General features: G+C 35.3%; 1 protein-coding gene, 1 non-coding gene and 1 pseudogene across 4 annotated transcripts in view; 2 read left to right on the top strand and 1 right to left on the bottom strand.

The window, feature by feature from the left end:
- Positions 1-20604, bottom strand: part of DIAPH2 (diaphanous related formin 2) — a 982724-nt gene that overhangs the window by 159805 nt on the left and 802315 nt on the right. The window lies entirely within an intron of this gene.
- LOC102969692 lies at positions 257-1885 on the top strand (annotated as a pseudogene).
- On the top strand, positions 11690-11796 carry LOC122235578. The gene has a single exon (XR_006213630.1). It is a non-coding gene; the product is annotated as a U6 spliceosomal RNA (small nuclear RNA).

Raw genomic sequence — 20604 nt, 5'->3', positions numbered from 1 at the left:
TTGCATATATAAAGAGAATCTAGAGAAAACACATCATTGTTGGTTCACACAATTATCATGAACATCAAATATTGGGCTGTACTCTAAATCCAACAAAGGCATACTTAAGGTATGTCTGTTTGTTCCTTTTTTAAATAGAGCAGAACTAATCTGTCTTTAAATTTCTTTCTCATTTTAAAAATATTTAAATTGGTCGCCACCACCACCACCACCACCACCACTACCACTACCACTACCACCACTAACACCGCCGCCACCACTGCCACCACCACCGCTGTGTTCTGGTGTAGAATTTGGAATCCCTGTGTGTGGTTAACAATGAAGCAGAATTCAAACATGCCAGCTTTCCTCAGCAAGCTGTGGACGCTTGTGGAGGAAACCCATACCAACGAATTCCACACCTGGAGCCAGAATGGCCAAAGTTTTCTGGTTCTGGATGAACAAAGATTTGTAAAAGAAATTTTTCCCAAATATTTCAAGCACAATAACATGGCAAGCTTTGTGAGGCAACTGAATATGTATGGTTTCCATAAAGTTTTACATATTGGCTCCGGAATTGTAAAGCAGGAAAGAGATGGTCCTGTTGAATTTCAGCATTCTTACTTCAAACAAGGCTAGGATGACTTGTTGGAGAACATTAAAAGCAAAGTTTCATCTTCAAAACCGGAACAAAATAAGATTTGTCAGGAAGATTTAACAAAAATTATAAGTAGTGCTCAGAAGGTTCAAATAAAACAGGAAACTATTGAGTCCAGGCTTTCTGAATTAAAAAGTGAGAATGAATCCCTTTGGAAGGAGGTGTCAGAATTATGAGCAAAACATTCACAACAGCAACAAGTTATTTGAAAGATTGTCTAGTTTATTGTTATGTTGGTTCAGAATAACCAACTTGTGAGTTTAAAATGTAAAAGGCCTCTACTTCTAAATACTAATGGAGCCCAAAAGAAGAATCTATTTCAACATATAGTCAAAGAACAAGCTGATAATCACCATCATAAAGTTCCACATAGTAGGACTGAAGGCTTAAAGCCAAGGGAGAGGATTTCAGATGACATGATTATTTATGATATAACTGATGATAATGCAGATGAAGAAAATATCCTAGTTATTCCAGAAAGTAATGAGGATGTTACATGTGATCCCTCCAACTGTAGCCAGTACCCTGATATTGTCATTGTTGAAGATGACAATGAAGATGAGTATGCACTTGTTATTCAGAGTGGAGATCAGAATGAACCAGCTAGAGAATCCCTAAGTTCAGGTAGTAATGGCACCAGCCCTCTCATGTCTAGTGCTTTCCAGCTAACTGGCTCACCTAGTCTGACCACAGAAGATCCTGTGACCATGATGTATTCCATTTTAAATGATAACATCGATCTTTTGGGAAAGGTTGAGCTGTTGGATTATCTTGACAGTATTGATTGCAGCTCAGAGGACTTCCAAGCCATGCTGTCAGGAAGACAGTTTACCATAGACCCATATCTCCTGGTTGATTTTGAAAATAAAGGATTAGAAACTACCAAGAACAATGTAGTTCAGCCAGTTTCAGAAGAGGGAAGAAAATCTAAACCCAAAACAGATAAGCAGATTATCCAGTACACTGCCTTTCTACTTCTTGCATTCCTTGATGGGACCCCTGCTTCTACTGTTGAATAGGAGAGTACAGCATCATCAGAAGTTATGTCCTCTGTACATTAATGCATAGAATTTGATGAGCTTCTGGATAGCAGCCTAGATCCAGAGCCAACCCAAAGTAATCTTGTTCACCTGGAGCCACTGACTGAAGCCAGAGCTAGTGAAGCCACACTGTTTTATTTATGTGAACTTGCTCCCGAAACTCTGGATAGTGATATTCCACTATTAGATAGTTAAATCCCCAAGAAGTGGACTCTACATGTACATATTCATCAAAATGATTAACTATTTATTTTAAAGTATCATTTGGTACTTTTTTTTGTAAATCGCTTTGTTTTGTTTAGTCAGATACTGTGGAATCAAAAGCACCTTTTGCTTTTCTTGCTTACATACTCTTGCAAAGCTTTCAGATGTTACTCAGCTACATAGGTACACAAGATTTAATGCACATTGTTGGTATATCTTTAAGTTGGATTCAAATGGCCATTTTTCTCCAATTATAGTAAATTGGATTTCTTTTTTACATATATGCCCATTAACCCCAGTTAAACTTTTGTTTGTTTTACTTGTTTGATGCTGTTTGCATTGAGTGTAAGTCACTAGAACTAATGGTAGAACTCTTAAAGCTTTGTCTGCTCCTGTTACTTTTACTAAATATTTTTCACCTGGCTTATTTTTAAAAACTGGGAAATAAAGTGCCTGTATCTTGTAAAACTTCATTTGTCTCCCTTGTTCACAGAAGTTCATTCACGTTCAACAGGAAAGGCAAAGTATACTTGAGTGATTGCTGTCAGATATGGCTCCAGCTTCATATACATAGAAAGAAGGGAGTGGGATGGCATCAACTCCATCCATCTTGTTGGACTTGTTTTAAGTAAAAGTTTTCTGATTTGTTTGTGTTTTTTTGAACCATACTATTTAGTAAAATAAATATAATGAATGTTGTGTACAAAAATATTTAAATTATTATTTGATTTATTCTGATGATATAATCAACACATGGCCATGAAAGAATATTATGAAAAGTTGGAAGAAAGTAAAAACTATCCATAGTACTGTGATACAGTTACAAGGACTTAATATTTTGTTTTGTATCATTCTGATTTTTTCAGCAACTGTATACAAATATTTTACTGAGCTGAGATCAATTGTGACTAGTTTTGAATCTTGTGCTTTTGCTTTGTAAAATGTTATCTGCTTTGATAATCAGTTCATCTTATCCAATGGAGTCAGCATATTAGCTATCACTTTTTATTGCTGTGAGGGAGTCTTAACATACTCACACCTTCAGTATTTTCTAGGAGTGAAAAAAAGGCCAGAAAACCAGGATGGCAGCAGAGTAGGAGGATCCTAGGCTTGTCTCCTCCCATGAACACAACTAGATAACTATCAGATCATGCTAAATAACTCAGAAATCAGCCTGACCACTGACAGAACAAACTTCACAACTAAAGGTGTTAGGCAGTTAGTTAGGCATGAGTAAGGAGGAACAAAGGCCAGATTCTGGTCACACACTGGGAGCCACCCCACCCCCCACCAGGGTTAACAGCCACTCCCTCAGAGCCACTTCTAAGGGCTAACAGAACAGGAAAGGGGTAGCCACAGAGCTAGATCAAAAGCCACAGGGGACTCCCAAGAACTGAGCATGTGAACAAAAGATGCCACTTGCCCTTAAGGTCACAGCAAAAGCTCATTAGAAATTCATAAATATACAATACATAAAAACATATGATATATCATGGGTAGGTGCATGTACAGAAGCCAAAATGTTATACAACTGATAGCTGTCAATCAAAGATGTCAATAGAAGCCAAATATACATGTATACAAAGCTGGCTTAAAAAGATACAGCTAGAGCTTCTCCGTCCCATTGCCAGTCATGCTCAGGCATTTACCCATTTTTGCTCTTGAAAGTGTACCATACTTATCTCCTCAATAAATTCTGGTCTCAGGTCTCCAATTCTTTGATGCATCATGGTCAAGAACCAAGTGACTTGGTGACAAAGGGAGAGAAAAGGCAACATTGAAGAAGGAGTGCATACATAACTGGCTTTTCTAACATAAAGAAGCAGCCAGAGGTTTAGACAAAATGCAAAGATGGAAGTGAAAGAACAAGATAAGGCCATGGCCAGAGATCTAAGTGAAACAGATATAAGTAACATGCCTAATGGAGAATTTAAAGCAACAATCATAAGAATGCTTACTGAGCTTGAGAGAAGAATAGAAGACATCAGGGAGACCATTAGCACAGAGATAAAAGAGTTAAAAAAGAATCAACCAGAGGAGAATAATGCAATAAATGAGATTGGAAAGAGGCTTAATGCAATGACAGGAGGCTAGAGGAAGGAGACCTAGAGGAATTAGTGACCTAGAAGATGAAATAATAGAAATTAATGAAGCTAAACAAAAGAGAGAAAGAAGAACTATGCAACAGGAGGACAGACTTATGGAACTCAGTGACTCCACCACATGTAAAAACTTTCATATTACAGGAGTCCCAGAAGAAGAAGAAAAGAGAAAAGGGGGCAGAAAGTTTATTTAAAGAAATAATAGCTGAAAACTTCCCTAATCTGGGGAAGGAAACACATCAAGATACAGGAGGCACAGAGAACTCCCATTAAAATCAACAACAGCAGACTAACACCAAGACATATTATAATCAAATTTGAAAAATATAGGGGCACCTGGGTGGCTTGGTCAATTAAGTTTCTGACTCTTGATTTTGGCTCAGGTAATGATCTCGTGGTTTGTGAGTTCAAATCCCGCAGTGGGCTCCGTGCTGAGAGCACAGAGCCTACTTATAATTCTCTTTCTCTCCATGCCACCCGCCCCCCACACATGCTTTTTCTATCTCAAAATAAATTAATAAATATTTTAAAAATGTAAAAAAATAAATTCGCAAAATATACTAATAAACAAAAAATCTTAAAAGCAGCAAGACAAAAGAGGTCCCTAACTTACAAGGGAAGACCCATAAGGCTAGCTGCAGATCTCTCCACAGAAAGTTGGCAAGACAGAGGGGAGTGGCATCATTTATTCAAAGTGCTGAATGGGAAATATATGCACCCAAGAATACTCTATCCAGCAAGGCTATTATTCAGAACAGAAGGAGAGATAAAGAGTTTCCCAAACAAAAATTAAAGGAGTTCATGATTACTAAGCCAGCTTTGCAAGAAATATTAAAGGGGACTCTTTGCATGCAAAGGAGAGACCAAAAGTGATAAGAAAGAAAGTATCCAAGAAAATTTCCAGCAACAATGACAAAACAAGTAATAAAATGGCAAGAAATACATATTTACCAATAATTACTCTGAATGTAAATGACTAAACATTCTAATCAAAAGATATAGGCTATCAGAATGGATTAAAAAAAACCAAGACCCATGTATATGCTGTCTATAAGATAATTCTTTTAGACCTAAAGACATCTGCAGATTGAAAGTGAGGGGATGGAGAAATATTTATCACACAAACGGATGTCAAAAGAAAGCCAGAGTATCAATACTTATATCATACAAACTAGACTTGAAAACGATTGTAACAAGAGATGCAGAAGGGCACAATATGATAATAAAGGGGTCTACCTGACAAAAAGATATAATAATTGTAACTCTATGTACTCAATATGGGAGCACCCAAATATATAAAACAATTAATAACAAACATAAAGTAACTCATTGATAATAACACAATGATAGTAGGGGATTTTAACACCCCACTTACATCAATAGACAGATCAGCTAAATAGAAAATCAACAAGGAAACAATAGCTTTGAATGACATACTGAACTAGAAGGACTTAACAGATATTTTCAAAACATTCCATCCTAACAGCAGAATACACATTTCAAGTGCATGTTGGACATTATCCAGAATAGATCACATATTAGGTCACAAAACAGCCCTCAACAAATACAAAAAGACTGAAATCATACCATGCACCTTTTCTGATGACAATGCTGTGAAATCAGAAGTCAACCACAGGAAAAATTCAGAAAGACCACAAATACATGGAAGTTAAACAACATGCTACTGAACAATGAATGGATCAACCAGGAAATCATGAAAACAAATTGAATCAAGAACATAATAGTACAAAACCTTTGGGATGCAACAAAAGTTGTCCTAGGAGGGGAGTATATAGCCATATAGGCCTACCTCAAGAAGTAAGAAAAATCTCAAATAAACAACCTACCTCTACACCTAAAGGAGCTACACAAAGAACAACAAATGAAGCCTAAAGCCAGTGGAAGGAAGGAAATAATAGGGACAAGAGAAGAAATAAATGATGTAGAAACTAAAATATACAATAGAACAGATCAATGAAAGTAGGAGCTGTTTCTTTGGAAAAAAAAATAAAATTGATAAACCTCTGGACAGACTTACCAAAAAGTAAAGAGAAAGGACCCTTGATTTTAGCTCAGGTCATCGTCTCATGGTTGTGAAATCGAGTTCCACATCAGGCTCTGCACCGAGCATGAAGCCTGCTTAGGATTCTCTCCCTCCCTCTCCTCTAGCCCTCTCCTGCTTGCATGCTCTCTCTCTCTTTCTCTTTTTCCCTCTCTCAAAAAATGAAAATGAATTTTAAAAAATTAAGAAAATAATAATAATTTTAAAAGGGAAAAGAAAAGAAAAGCAGAGGCATCACAAATCTGGACTTCAAGTTATATTACAATGCTATTGTGATCAAAACAGTATGGCACTGGCATAAAAACAGACACATAGATCAATAAAACAGCATAGAAAACTCATAAATGAGTTTTATGGTCAATCAACCTCTGGCAAAGCAGGAAAGAATTTCCAATGGGAACAAATTGTGTTGGGAAAACTGGGCAGCTACATGCAAAAGAATGAAACTGGGCCACTTTTTTACACCATACACAAAAATAAATTCAAAATGGATTAAAGACCTAAGTGTGAGACCTAAAACCATAAAGATCCTAGAAGAGAACAGAGGGAGTAACTTCTTTGACATTGGCTGTTGCAACTTTTTTCTCACTATGTCTCCTGAGGCAAGGAAGACAAAAGTAAAAATAAACTATTGGGACTTCATCAAAATAAACATCTTCTGCACAGTGAAGGAAATGGTCAACAAAACTCAAAGGCAACCTACAGAGTGGGAGAAGATATTTGCAAGTGACATACCTGTAAAGGGTTAATATCCAAAATATATAAAGAACTTATACAACTCAATACCACAAAAATGAACAATCCAATTAAAATATAGACAGAAGGCATGAATAGACATTTTTCCAAAGAAGGCATACAGATGGCTGACAAACACATGAAAAGATGATCAACATCACTCATCAGGGAAATACAAATCCAAAGTACAATGAGGTAGCACCTCACACCCATCAGAACGGCCAAAATTAACAACACAAGAAAAACCAGGTGTTGGCGAGGATGTGGTAAAAGGTGAACCCTCCTGCAGTGTTGACAGGAATGCAAACTGGTGCAGCCACTGTGGAAAATAGTATAGAGGTTCCTCAGAAAGTTAAAAACAGAACTACCCTATGGTCCAGCAATTGCACCCTATTAGGTATTTACCCAAAGAATACAAAAACAATAATCCAAAGGGATACATTCACCCTGATGTTTTATAGCAGCATTATCTACAATAGTCAAAGTATGGAAACAGCCCAAGAATACATTGACTGATGAATGGATAAAGAAGAGGTTTTATAGACAGATAGATAGATACACACATACATACATACATACATACATACACACATACATAGATAATGGAATATTACTCAGCCATAAAAAAGAAAGAAATCTTGCCATTTGGAAAGACATGGTTGGAGCTAAAGAGTTATTATGCTAAATGAAATAAGTCCATCAGAGAAAGATAAATACCATATGATTTCATTCATATGTGGAATTTAAGAAACAAAACCAATGATCATAGAGGAAAAAAGGAGAGAGGCAAACCAAGAAAAGGACTCTTAACTATAGAGAAGAAACTAATGGTTACCAGAGGGTAGGTAGATTGGGAATGGGTTATATAAATGATTGGAATTAAGGAGTACACTTGTGAAGAGCTCCAGGCATTACATGAAGTGTTGAATCACTGTATTTGACAGCTGAAACTAATATTACACTGTATGGTAACTAACTGGAATTTAAATAAAAACCTAAGAAATAAAGAAAAGCTTACCCAAGAAAATGTAACATTTCCCATATTATAGATGTGGCCTCAGAAAAAAATAAGTCTCAGGTTTAACTGTGATTGCTAGGGTACAGGCAATATTTCCACTGCTTTGTAAATTTGCATTAGTAGAGCATTTAATTTCATTATAATTATTTAGAACCTGAAGCATGGGGATGTGAAAGTTTAAAATAAGATTTGTTCTAATTGTTTCATTTAGGAAATATTAAATTTACTAAATATTGAAATAATGCAATTGGCAATGTAACTGGAAGTTCAATATACTATTAATTAAACACCTCATTAATTTTGGCTTACATTTTAATTGTTCAATAATCAATTATAGACATAAATGAAACTGATAACATTTTACCTATTTTCATAATAATGACCAAACAATCATAAAACTATTCTGGCATCATATCTTCCTAACTATCTTGTTACTACTCAAATTTTACCCAAAAGCCCTAGTTTCTGGGATGAATACTGGAAGATCTGTACATCTAAAACAATGCTTTTCTTTTCAATATAATAATAGTTTTATAGCTGTGTGCCATATTTCCTCACAGCCTTAAAACTATTCAAGAGTATTAGGTAGGTATAAGTTGGATCATAGAGCCTTTGCAGCTACAGTAAAAAATTTGGATTTTCCTAGAAGTAATGGGAAGCCACTGACATAAGTAGCATTGATTTAATATAGTAATGATAATTTGAAACACCTTAAAGCTTTGTTCAAGTTTTAAATGAATAAATTTGTGAAGTTTCAAAAAATTTTTACACCTACTATCTCATTTTATCTTCACAGTCACAGTAGGAAATAAGCAAGTATTCTCATTTGTGATTAACTCATAGATTTACTTATTTAAGTATGGAAAATGTGCTATCAATATGAAGATTCCCCACATTTCAATGTCAAAACTTTCTCTTTTTTGGAGGGTTGGATGAGTTAGCAATGTTGGATTTTCTGAGAGGCTATACTTTTTTTTTTAAATCACAAATTTCCCCTTCTTATTTCAAAAACAAATAAAAAAAGGTAAACCATTAAGTAGAAGGCTTATGCAGTGACTTAAAGCTGTTGCTCAAAATGGGTAGTACATTTTGGGATACCTGGGTGGCTCAGTTGGTTAAGCATCTGACTCATGATTTCAGCTCAGGTCATGATGTCACAGTCATGGGATTGAGCCCCATATCAAGCTCTGTTCTGATGGTGAGGAATCTGATTGGGATTCTTTCTCTCCCTCTCTCTCTGCCCCTCCCCTGTTCTCTCTCTCTCAAAATAAATAAACATTTTAAAAAATGGGTAGTACATCTTAATGACAGGTGCTAATCTCATTAATATTCTGTACTACTACAGAAAAGCACAGCATAGAGATATAGTAATAAAAGATACAAGCTGCAATTATAGTACTTCAGTAAACTATGGAACATAAGAGTTCGCAGATGGGAAGAGAAGAGACAATGCAGTTGAAGGGATCAGGGCAGAAGTAGTACAGAGGTGGGGGCTGAAGAATGAGACTCTCATATGTAAAAGAGCCAAAGTAGAGACTGGAAAATATCCTAGAATGGCGGCTAGTTCTTACCAGATACCAAAAGAACTACATGCATATACGTATACATACAATACAGTTCATTTTACCAAGTCTAGTTTTCAAAGAGGCTTTTATAATTAAAATTTATCCTCCAACCTCCACATACTTTAAAAGAAACAAAACAAGTTTACAGTTCTAAAGCCATACTTAAGGGTGTTGTGGGTTAAAAATTGTATGTATACTAATTCACAGAACATACAGATGTCCCCCTATATTTGAACCATTGTAAAAACTGAGCTGTATAACATGATTTTATAATATCTTAGAGGATTTTTAATCTTTTGATATCCATGTGCAACTTCTATTCACATTAAAACAGATTTCTGCTCACCAATAGATGGAGCTATACATATATAGGCAATATTGAATTTGAAGAATAACACAAAACGCTTTTTTTTTGTGCCATGGCACTCAAGAAAGTTGAACTGATGTTTGCACAATGCATAACAATCACTTGATCCACATACACAAAAAAAGCAGCTGCTTTATAGGCTTAATCATGCTACATAATGCTGAGGATAGAACATGATAAATACCATGGCCAATTGAAACTGCATAAGCAATTTTAGCAAGTACAATGTAAGACATACAGCATCACTCAATGCCAACTATTTTCACAAGTAATGGTGAGAGGTGCTAACCCAGGGCATAATGGAAAGAGCACCATGGGGGAATTCATTCAGATATTGGTCCTCTCATCCTTTGTTCCTCTGACTACAGCTCTCACTCCATGCTTGTGCTTTGAGTGGGGATTTAGTTAGATGAAATTCTCTCAGATTACAGTGGGAATTGTTTTGTTAAAAGCCTGGTAGCCAATTGAAAATACTACTTTCTCCAACCCCTCCCCAACAATCTTCCTTTTGAATGACCATCAGTTGTTTCACAAGATAAAATACATTTATATTGTGTAAAGTTGTTTACCTGGCAGTTAGCCAGGAAATATTATTTATATTACTTTAATTACCAAAATCATAAAATAAAATGCATATGCAATAAAAAAATATTATGCAACAAATACTTATTTTCAAATTGCCTTGGTATTGTTTATGGAATGGTTTGGCCTAAAGCAATTATTAAAACCAAATTTGAATGCTATTATAAATAGGTATAAGCGTTCCTTACATAACCCATATTTATATTATCAATAAAAGCTGAGACTTAAAGCTTGCAGTAATAACTTTGTGGAGGAAGCAGGACAAATTTATTATCTGTGATCCCTTCTTTATCTCTCCCTATTACATGTGGGATAACTCTGTAGTACTTAGGTTATATGACTAAATCTTATTAGTGGAGGGTTTTTCTATTTTAAGCACATATCTGGCATTTAAAAATCCCAAAGTAAAAAATTAACATAGAAAATATCAGGGAATTAAGCAAATTAAGAGATACTGTCAATAGCATGCAGTGCTGTCAAAGGACGAATAACCCCAGTTAAATAGTGTCAGGAATGAGTAGATTTTTGAAAAGTAGATACTAAAGTAAGAGAGACAGTTAATGTCAAAGCATAAAAGATATTTAAAGCACAATAGCTATTATATTGAGCCATCAGTCCTTTGATTATTATTTTATCATTTGTACAGTTGACACAGCTGAGTACAAATAGCAGTAAAAATCTATGAGGTTTTTAAATTATAAGCTTGCACCAGTGCTAATCACGAAGCATAACCAGTGCAAGTATAATTAAGATTAATTTCCAAATTAATGCATTCATATGTTTCAAAATTAGCTTCTTTAGGAAAATAAAAATGATAAAAAGTGTCAATGATATATAATCTTTTCAAAGCAGGCTTATTTCTTTTTATTTTAAAACTTTATTTTTCCTTCCATGAATGCTTAAGAAGGTAGTCCATAATATAAATTATTCATGTGAAGTCTGTTTCAATTAGGCAAAGAAGAGTCATAAACATGAGAAAAAAGAATTTTTTAACTTTGTTACTTTAGAAGGAGAAACATTTATACCACAACAAAATATTAGTTCCCTTGTTCTTCTGATGCAGAATCCTGACATTATTAAAGGAGTTAGAAGAGTAGAACCCTTTGGCGTACATATTAAATTTCTTGCTTGAATAATGAAGATGTAGTTCTGTGCAATCTAAAATTAATTTAAAGCTAGTGAAAAGAAGTAATATTGTACTATCTCTTTTTGTTCTCTCCTATTCAAATTTAACAAGTGGTGGCCACTTTCAGGAGGACAGCATGCACAAAAGATTCAAATTAGATGTGAAAGTTGAATAAGCCAAGTTTGCTTTCTTCTATTATTTGAATGAGATTTAACTAATTTGTTCAATAACCTATTTTGGGGGAAGTTATCATCCTCACTTTGGCAGCACATACACTAAAACTGGAAAAATACAGAAAAGACTAACAGGGCCCCTGCACAAGGATGACACACAAATTCGACAAACTTATTTTCTTCTCAGTAAAACTTAGAGTTCTATAGAATGAACTTCAAAAGCAGTGACCATTTCATAAAGTGTGCTATTCAGATTGAAAACAAATAAGATGGGAAATGAAAGTGGAAGAATCACATAAAAGAAATGTGTTAGGGGAAGGGGACTAAACAAGGCAACCTTCAGCAAAGTCCTTTCACTCTCTGTTCCAAATGCAAGTCAAATAAGACCTTTTTTCATGTGAAGCGATGTAGTCCTATGACCAAAGTATCATGAAAAATGTACCAGTGGCTTGTTCTCATTTTAGCTGCATTTTTGACATCTTATGGCCTGTAGAGATACTCTTTGTATCACATACACAAGTAACAAATGCACTGTGTGTCATCTTTAAAGATCATATTACTGGACTGTATTCATACAGCCCTTTTTTGGGGGGTTGTTTTCCTGATAGGAACGATTGATTTGTAATTATTTATTTATACTCTCTTGTCCACTCCTCATTATTCCTACAAGCTGCAGAGTCAACCATAGTGAAATAAGTTAACAAAGAAACAATGCACTTTAGAAAACATGATGGAAACATTCACATCATTTAGAGAAAAATCCCGGAAATAAAAGAGCTCGGGTCTACCTTAAAGCAGGAACTTCCCTGCAGAGAGAAATGGGAAGAAACAAAGGCACATGCTACTGCAGCTGCATTATTTCTGAAGTAGGACACTCAGAAAAGGCCACAAGCTATTCATGTTTCTAGAAACATTACGTTAATTCCTCTGCAAATGATTTAGCAGCTTAGTGGAAAGAAGTAGCACATGGAGGAAAAAAAAAAACACATCAGGAAATAAGAGCATTGCACAGAAATTTGCTTAAACTAATATTAGAAAGAAAATATTTCAGAAATTGTTGCCTCTAGTAATCTCATACCCTAAGGCTAGAATAAAAGATCATAGCTAATTGGTACAAAAGCAGGTTTGGTCACACAGGAAGTAAAATTCTGTGATTAATCCTACCCAACCACCGTTCTTTCTACCTTCAATTATGCCAGGACATGTACCACCTGTTATAGAACCAGAAAAGAAGCTGAAAGAAGCCATACTTCAATATCCAGCTTTGGGGCACCTGGGTGGCTCAGTCGTTGAGCTTCTGACTTCAGCTCAGGTCATGATCTCACAGTTTGTGAGTTAGAGCCCTATCTCAGGCTTGCTGCTGTCAGCACAGAACCAGCTTTGGATCTTCTGTGCCCCTCTCTCTCTGCCCTTCCCCTGCTTACACTCTCTCTCAAAAATAAATAAATCTTCGAAAGAAAAAAAAAAACGAGGTTCTTTCCCACTTTAACAAAACTTGCCATATTTAACTTTTATAGTCAAATCATCTAGGAAAACAAAACCTATTTGATTGTCAAGAATTGAATTTAAGTCATTTAAAAAGTTATCTATAATGCATAATAAAAATGCTTTCACAAGACTTGATTAAAAATCATGATTGATAAAAGATGCTATTTTCTAAGGGCTATGCTTTGGTTTAAATAAACAGATAAATTCACACAGAGTCACTTTTACTGGAGTTAGCCTCCAAGTTAAACAAAAAGTGAATGAACAGTTTCATGTTTTCAAAACATTAGAGAAAAATTAGCATATCAATGCAAGACAAGTATTTTTTAAAAATATTTTGGTGTACATGTCTTAAGAATAAAGATTTCTCCTTAGAGTGGAACGTAATTAAAACCTATTTCAGTAAAATCTAGTATATTATTTGAATGAATTTGGAGAGATAAAAAAGTTTTTAAAGTACTAAACCTGCCAAACTACCCTACTTATTGAAGTATCCAACTCTCCTCTTTATTGAACATGTTTATACCTGTCAAGCTGTAATTAATTATCCATTGTGGTCTGAGGAATCTTTATGAAGAGGTATTTTTCTCTTTAGGGTTTTTTTTTTTTTCCAGAGTATATACTTTCTGAGAGCCAAAAAAAAAAAAAAAACATGTAGTCATTTCACAACTGTCTATACTAACTGATGAAATAATTTATAGCTATACAAAAGGTTTACCATTTGTTTGACGCCTTACTCACTACCAGGAGCACTTATAAATTCTAGCAGTGATGATATCATAATTCCAAAAAGTCTAGGAACCAAGAGTCCATCTAGGAACTTTTCTTGGTCCCTTTGAATTGTCCTTCAATGACCCCTCGCTGACATCAAGACCTAAACAATTTTGCATAAAGTAAGAGAGGATTTATTTGGAACAGTTAAGTATTGTCAGTCCTCTTTGTTTTCCCACAAGAGACAGAATGCTCAGACTTAAGTAAGACAGACTTCAAATAATGCTGACACAATTATATTTCCTCATTTTTTCTACCAGTTTTTATTCCCCATAATTAATGTGTGGAATATCAGATTGGGGCAATGGTGGTGGGAAACAAAGATAAAACACAATTTTTTTGAAGCAACAGAAGGGAAGTAAGGAAAGTGGTGTACAAAAGGTCCGCAGACCACAAAGCACAGTAACTAGGAAAAAAAGTTAAGAAACTGGAAGCATAAGGATAATCTATAATGCATGGAATCTGTGTGGGCAGCATTCAACTTGACCATAAATATTTTTTCAGTGCTTTTCATCTTCCTCTGCCAGGAAGTTCTAAATGAACCATGCAAGTGATCAGTACTATTTGTGGCAAGGGAAAAATAATATTCAAATTGCAAGATGTGATGTTTTTCTTCCCATTTGTCTTTTTTAATTTAATTTAATTTAATTTAATTTTATTTTATTTTATTTTATTTTTTTAAAGATAAAGAACACATGTGAAGGGGGGAGAGGGGCAGAAGGGGACAGAGAGAATCTTAAGCAGGCTTCATGCTCAGCATGGAACTCAATGTGGGGCTTGATACCATGACCCTGGGAGTCTAAGTGAAGCTGAAATCAAGATTTGGACACTTAACCAACTGAACCACCCAGGTGCTCCCCCAATTTATCTTTTCTAATCTGATCCCACTAGAATTAAACATTGAAAACATCCACTAATAATTTCCTAGAAACTTATTATGGTGGTTATTTCTAAATTTATTTTCTATATTGGATTATTATCTCAGTCACTAAAGATGGTCATCCTCTTGGTGCCTTCATGTTGTGGGTTTTTATGACTATTAACTGAACTTGTTTTAATGTTCTCTATAAGTGCATGAGAGTTCATTTAAATTTGGACCATAAAATGAAAACTATATATTAGAAAAATTCTTTCAAGAGAACTTTTTCTTTTCAATTCCAGCATGTTTCTTTGATTCCATCTATCTGTTGATGACAATAAAATGAAATCCACAATTATGTACAAAACATAGTCAATTTTCATTATCTCTGCCACTTATAGTAGTACTGATATAGGCAACTGAAATGATGTCACAAATATAACTAAAATAAACATTGGGTTATCCACATGAAATCAAACTGCTTATCCCTCTTGATACAAACTCCCCTTCATAGGTTGCTCCAAATATTTAAAGATCATCAGTTCATTAACAAACATGATAGACATGTACACCCTTGATCAATAGTGATATGGCTGTTAAAAATATAAGTTATTATAAATTTGCAATAAAGATGAAATCCATACATAATAGTATTAACTTTCTAAACAAAAATATGAAAATGATATCCTTGTTTTTGTATTTTTTTCATTTCTTTGTGTCTGGGACATACATTGACTTTCTGAAACCACTGCAAAGTAGTGAATAATGTATGAAAAAAAAATCCCTGTTCATTGCCCACAGAGTACTGTCTTGCTTGCTGTATACTGCATCTATGTGAGACAAACAATAGAACAGACCAATAACCCTAGAAATCTCAAGCTAAAACCTTCCCAAGTGGAAAGGGAAAATATTACCCTGGATTCTAGTAGTCCCTCAAATAAACAGTTCAAATCCTTAAAATACTCATACATACTAGATAAAAACCCTTAAACTTCAGAAAGATCTGTTCTGAGTAAATCTGTGAGAAAGCTGGGAAAGCTATTATTTACTTACTGCTATGCTAAAGAGACACTAACTCCTGTCTACTTCTCCTGTTCTATAGAGCATATTTGCAGATTAATGAGAAGATACATAAAACTTAAACAAAACGTTCTATTTTTCCTATATTTCCTCTGGTAGTATTAAGAATTTTGTCCTTTAAGCATTAGGAGTAAAACAAATTGCGACTTGAAAATGACAAAAAGGTGGCATTCAAATGTAAGCACGAGGGATGTAAGAGTAATGACATATAATAATATTTTGTTTTTTATACAAACTCAGAATTTTTCTTTACTTGTCAAGCCTAAACATTACTAGTAGAAAGGTCATATGAAGGTAACATAGCCAGGACATTTAAGTTTGCCCATAAAATAAACTCAGCTTTAATGGAATTCCATTTACAGTGATGTAGAATGAAATTTCTATTTCTTTCATCCCCAAAATTTCAAACTTCAGAGATAGATTCAGGTATAATATATTGAAAGGATTTAATGTAGATTTCTAATCTTTTTTGATAATTGTGAAGTTTTCAACAAATAGTTATCAAGAGCATATATTATATGAGTAATGTGCCAGGTGGTAAAAATACATCATAATCTTTTAATAGTGAAACACAGTTATAAGCCTTGTAGTATCTTAACACTTTGCATCATCTATATCTTTAAGAGGGTAGACTTTGAGTGTAACCTTACATGGTTTTCTGGAATAGGTGAAACACTATATTAGGTTCAAGATCTCTGGGCCCATGTTTTTGCAAATGCAAACAATACCAATGGGTAATACAAAAAAACCCTTGAATCTCAAAAGAGTCCTATGGGGTTTAAGATACTCAGTGCTCTTTTCCTTCCTTCTTTTACCTTCTATTCCTCTCATTTTAAAGGACATAAGGAAAGGAACTACCAGGAGTAAGATTCAAATTAAATCTGAAGGTGTCAGGTCTAAAATGAGTCTCTTGTAGACAGAAAATAGATGGGTCTTGTTTTTTTATCCATTCTGATACCCTATGTCTTTTGGTTGAAGCATTTAGTTCATTTACATTCAGTATTATTATAGAAAGATACGGGTTTAGAGTCATTGTGATATCTGTAGGTTTCATGCTTGTAGTGATGTCTCTGGTACTTTATGGTCCTTGCAACATTTCACTCACAGAATCCCCCTTAGGATCTCTTGTTGGACTGGTTTAGTGGTGATGAATTCCTTCAGTTTTTGTTTGTTTGGGAAGACCTTTATCTCTCCTATTCTGAATGACAGACTTGCTGGATAAAGGATTCTCGGCTGCATATTTTTTCTGTTCACCACATTGAAGATTTCCTGCCATTCCTTTCTGGCCTGCCAAGTTTCAGTAGATAGGTCTGCCACTAGTCTTACCTGTCTCCCTTTATATGTTAGGGCCTGTTTACCCCTAGCTGCTTTCAGAATTTTCTCTTATCCTTGTATTTTGCCAGTTTCAGTATGATATGTCATGCAGAAGATCGAGAGTGTTATGCTAAGTGAAATAGGTCATACAGATAAAGACAGATACCATATGTTTTCACTCTTACGTGGATCCTGAGAAACTTAACAGAAGATCATGGGGGAGGGGAAGGAAAAAAAAAGGTTAGAGTGGGAGAGAGCCAAAGCATAAGAGACTGTTAAAAACTGAGACAAACTGAGGGTTGATGGGGGGTGGGAGGGAGGGGAGGGTGGGTGATGGGTATTAAGGAGGGCACCTGTTGGGACGAGCACTGGGTGTTGTATGGAAACCAATTTGACAATAAATTTCATATATAAAATAAATAAACAAACAAACAAAAAGATTCAAATTAAAATACACAAGAGAGGTGTGTTCAAACGTTTCACAAAAATTAAAAGATGGGTGGAAGTACATTCATTTCCAGGTGAATCTAGCTACCTTTGGCCACTGTAGCAGCAGATGGAATTTGGCTGGAGAGGAAAGAGAGTTTACAAATTCTTATCCCTGTTTAGGAAAATACACAATAATATACTACTGAGTCCATATGAGAGAGATAAGCCCATAATCACAACCATCAATTAAAACAATTATTCCCCTTTCATTTTGAAAGCAATTAGCTTTCCAGAAAATTTAAGGTACTTATTACAGTCTGATGAATACCGTGTCGGTTAATGTAGTTACAAATGCACAATGTCTGCTCATATTAGAGTGGTGTCATGCACCTGACATATAGGATTCCAACCATTTATTCCTGAATTGAGGGTTTATAAAAGAAGCAGGTGGTTGTGGGAGCTTAACTACCAACACTACCATGCCTGTAAATTTTTGACATATAATTAAAACTACCAAGGAAAATTTATTGCTGCATAATAATTGCTTGTCCTAACTTATTCCACATCCCAATGTCTAAAGGAAGCCTAGTAACTTCATATTGTCATTAAAAAATCAACTGAAACTGACCTTATCTCTTACTGGCCTGCAGAGATCACCCAAGAAGAAATGCGCAGAAGAGCTGATTATATTGTGCAGGAGAAGAGACAAGCAAAAGTGATTGAAATTTCTATAGAGAACATCATCAGTACTTGCTTAGGACAATTTTGCATATAAATAGGGCATAAATGGTTTGTGTTCAATTTGTTCTCCAGTTGTTAAAGAATAATCAAGGACAGACCACATACTAATCTTCTGTTTCTAGCTTCCCTAATGCAAACCTCAATCTTATCAATCAATACATGTGTATGGCTGTCCCAGACATAAAATATAATTTCCATAAATAAAAAGAAAACAAAAAAAACCTATGTAATTAACTTAGGTATATGCTTTATCATAAAATTCACATTTAGTGATGAAAAAAAGATGACACTAAATGCCTTAAAGGGGCATCTGGGTGGCTCAGTTGGTTAAGTGTCTGACTTCGGCTCAAGTCATGATCTCACAGGTTGTGGGTTTGAGCCCTGCATAGGGCTTTGTGCTGACAGCTCAGACCTTGGAGCCTGCTTCACATCCTGTCTCCCCCGCCCCCGCCCCCCGCCGCTTACATTCTGTTGCTCTCTCTCAAAAATAAACATTTTTTTAAAACAATGTCTTAAAAATTAATAGCATTTTAGAGCTCAATGACATCTGGCTTCTACACCATTCTCACCCCAACCCCTAAACACACTCTTCTAAAACTATTTTTGCTAAAGTCACTAATGAATTCCTAATAGTTAAATCCAATGGATCCTTTCCATTCCTTATTTTACTGGTTCTCTTGACTACACATGATGCTACTTGGCACTTTCTCTGTGAAAAGTAGTAACACGGTAGCTTTTTTTCTCCTCACACCTCCATAACCAACCTATTCATGCTCTTTTTCATGTGTTCCAGCTTACAAACTAGTCCCATAAATTGGTGGCTTTCAACTTTTGTGGCACATTAAAATCACCACAAAAATTCATATATATTTTTCACTTTATTTATTTTGGAGAGAGAGAGAGAGAGAGAGAACGGCAGAAAGAATCCCAAGCAGGCTCCATGCTCAGCACAGAGTCCCATGCGGGCCTTGATCTCACGACCCTGGGTTCATGACCTGAACCCAAATCAAGAGTCAGATGCTCAAATGACTGAGCCAACCCAGGCACCCTCACCTGATAACTTTTAAAACATACCACTGCCCAGGCTCTGACTCCACAGATTTGTATTTAATTGGTTCATAGAGGAACTGGATGTGGCTATTTCTTAGAAGTTCCTCAAAGTGATTCCAGTGTGTCGCCAGGGGTGAGAATCAGTGCCACAAATGTTTTTTTTTCTCCAGATTATCTTACCCACTCTTGTATATTTATCTATGACCTGAATCTGAATGTTGATCAATTCTCCAAGATCCCTATTATTTATCTTTTAGTTACTGCCAAGAGGTACCAGGCTAACTAACACTACTGAGAACAGTAAGTGGCTTGCCTAAGGATTATTTGATTTGCTACTTCTTCACCTCTTCCTTTCCTCATCTCGAGAAAATCATATATATACTATGACCCACCCACTCCTGACTTTAATCACTTGCAAACCAGTTAATTCTAAAGTTGACAAAGATTTTCTGCAGATGGCCTCATCCTTTTTGTCTCTCTCCCCACATCTCCCCAGCTTTTACCCAGTTAACTTAAGAATACCTTTCTTTAACCTCCAATCTATTCTCTCTTTGTATGGGGCCACAAATGTCTTTCATTTTAACTTATGAGACTAGGCTCTCTGCATTAGATGACTATGAATCACATATCACACAATAAATGAGAAAGTGCTTTGCTAACTCTGTAAAAGCACTAGGCATGCTAAAATATTTGAACTATATCACATAGTATATGTTCAATAAATACAATTGAATTAAGAGGGGAAAATCCACATATTTGTAAATGAAACTAGACATACTAATTTATGATTGGCAACCTTCAAGACGCTTGTAAGTATCTAGAGTTTCCTGTCAGAATTTCTAGAAGAGACACAATTTATCTTTTCACTCTCTACTAATCTCTACAAAAGATATTCATTTTTTAATCCAGTAGAACCTTGCTCTTGACTTTCACTGTTTCACTGAAACTGCTTGGGAAAAGGACAACAGTCACCTGCTATTTGACAAAATCATTGGTCTATTTTCAGCCATCACTTTACTTAACTTCCTTCAGAATGTGCCCCTGTTGACTTTCTCCATTCTGAAATTCTGTCTACCCTCAGTATTCCAGGTGTCATGTTTTTGCTGCTTCTCTTGTTTCCTTTCTAACTGCTTTTCCCCTCAATGTCCTTTGCTGATTCCTCTATTTGCCTCTTCAAAACTGGGATTCGCATATACTCTATTCATGGCCTATTTACCTCTCATTGGACATACTCTTCCTGGGTGATCCCAAGGTTTTGATAACA

Source organism: Panthera tigris, chromosome X (genome assembly GCF_018350195.1).
Source record: "Panthera tigris isolate Pti1 chromosome X, P.tigris_Pti1_mat1.1, whole genome shotgun sequence".
Classification (NCBI taxonomy): domain Eukaryota; kingdom Metazoa; phylum Chordata; class Mammalia; order Carnivora; family Felidae; genus Panthera; species Panthera tigris.
The sequence above is the reverse complement of the archived record's forward strand: the minus strand, read 5'-3'. Positions and strand labels throughout refer to the sequence as shown.